Below are 2,393 nucleotides of genomic sequence, written 5' to 3' on the forward strand. Positions count from 1 at the left end.
CTGCTGTGAATGTTAGTTAATAAGATTTTGTGAATATATTTCATTTCTCCAGGGTAAATACCAAAAATATGGGATTACTTGGTAGTGTAAGTGTATGTTTAACTTTTTTTTTTAATTGCTAAACTATTCCAGACTGCCTGAACCATGATCTAATCACCTCCCACCAGTCCTGACCTCCAACAGTCAGGATCACAATTCAACATGAGATTTGGGTGGGAACACAGAACCAAACCATATCACTAGGTATGATCCATTCTGGGAAAAAATAGTTGTCTTTCTGTGGACATGTAAAACAAGAAAGCAAGTTATCTGAATCCAAAACACAATGGTGGGACAGGCACAGACATTAAATATAGACAGTATAAACTTTTTCATTCCAAAAGGGAAAAATTGGAAGGGATAAAGGGTCATCAGTTCCAATTAATTTTGAAGTAGGGGACAATTTTGTTCAGTTTCAAGGCCCGTGTAACTCCCATAAAGAATGTATGAGAGTTAAAATTTCTCTGCATCCTCATCAGCAATAGGTATTTTCAATATTTTTAAATTTAACTATTCAATATTGAAAATTATGTGGGTTTTAATTTTCATATCTACAATGATGAAAAATAGTAGATATCCTTTTGTGTGGTTATTTGTATCCATATATCCTCATTGTTGAGTATCTGTTCAAATCATTTACCTATATTTTAATTGAGCTTTTAATTTTCTTACTGTTGAATTTTGAGAGTTATTTTTCTACTTTGGACAGAAGTCCTTTGTTGGATATATGCGTTGAAAATATTTTATCCTAGTACATAGCTTATCTTTTCATTTTCTTAACAGTGTCCTTCCAAAAGCAAAAAGTTTTAAATTTTTATTAAAATCCAATTTATCTTTTTTATAAATGAATAGCATTTATGATATCATGTCTGATAACTCTTTGATATCTTGCCTAACCCCAATTCATGTGTTCTTCTAAAAGCTTTATAGTTTTAGGTTTTACATTTAGATCTATTATCTACTTTGCATTAATAGTGATACAGCCTTTCCACACTACCTGCAGAAGGGTCCATACAGCTTTGTTGTGAATTCCCGTCGTAACTTAAAGGGAAACTTTCACAATGCCTGGAGCCCTTGATGTCCTGCAAATGAAGGAGGATGTCCTTAAATTCCTTGCAGCAGGAACCCACTTAGATGGCGCCAATCTTAACTTCCAAATGGAACAGTACATCTATAAAAGGAAAAGTGATGTGATCTGCATCATAAATCTGAAGAGGACCTGGGAGAAGCTTCTGCTGGCAGCTCGTGCCATTGTCGCCATTGAAAACCCCACTGATGTCAGTGTTATATCCTCCAGGAATACTGGCTAGAGGGCCAAGCTGAAGTTTGCTGCTGCCACTGGAGCCACTCCAGTTGCCAGCCGCTTCACTCCTGGAACCTTCACTAACCAGATCCAGGCAGCCTTCCGGGAGCCATGACTTCTTGTGTTTACTGACCCCAGGACTGACCACCAGCCTCTCATGGTGGCATCTTATGTTAACCTACCTACCATTGCTCTGTGTGACACAGATACTCCTCTGCGCTCTGTGGACATTGCCATTCCATGCAACAACAAGGCAGCTCACTCAGTGGGTTTGATTTGATGGATACTGGTCCAGGAAGTTCTGCCCATGCATGGCACCATTTCCTGTACACACCCATGGGAGGTCATGCCTGATCTCTACTTCTACAGAGATTCTGTAGATTGAAAAAGAAGAGCAGGCTGCTTCTGAAAATTCTGTGACTAAGGAGGATTTTCAAGGTGAATGGACTGCTCCAGCTCCTGAGTTCACTGCTACTCAGTCTGAGGTTGCACACTGGTCTACAGATGTGCAGGTGCCCTCTGTGCCTGTTCAGCAGTTCGCTACTGAAGACTGGAGCGCTTAGCCTGCCACAGAAGACTGGTCTGCAGCTCCCACCACTCAGGCCACTGAATGCGTAGGAGCAACCACTGAATGGTCTTAAGCTGTGCTTGCACGGGCTCTTAAGCAACATGGAAATAAGGTTGATGAAAAATAAATATGTTTCTAAAAACAAAAAAAGAGATATAGGTGTAAAGTTTAACTTTTCCTTTTGTAATGTTTTGTTTGCATATGGGTGTTCAACTGTTCCAACACCATTTATTTTTTCAAAGAAACCAAACCTGTTCTTTCTCTATTTACTTATTTTGCACCTTTGCCAAAAATCAAATAGTTATACCCATGTGGATTTATTTCTTGATTGTCTATCCTGTTCCAAGACTACTCTAGACTGATGTATGAGTCTGTTTCTTTGCTAATATCACATTTTCCTGATTATTGTAGTTTTGTAGTCTATCTAAAAGTCAGGTGCTATGAATTCTCTAATTTTTAAGACTGCTTTAGTCATTTTAATTC

The 2,393-nt window shown here is 38.5% G+C and overlaps 1 pseudogene; it reads left to right on the forward strand.

Annotated features, from left to right (window-relative positions):
- The first annotated feature begins 1,314 nt into the window (after nucleotides 1-1,314).
- LOC100582949 lies at nucleotides 1,315-1,983 on the forward strand (annotated as a pseudogene).
- Nucleotides 1,984-2,393: the final 410 nt, after the last annotated feature.

Source organism: Nomascus leucogenys, chromosome 9 (genome assembly GCF_006542625.1).
Source record: "Nomascus leucogenys isolate Asia chromosome 9, Asia_NLE_v1, whole genome shotgun sequence".
NCBI classification, from domain to species: Eukaryota; Metazoa; Chordata; class Mammalia; order Primates; family Hylobatidae; genus Nomascus; species Nomascus leucogenys.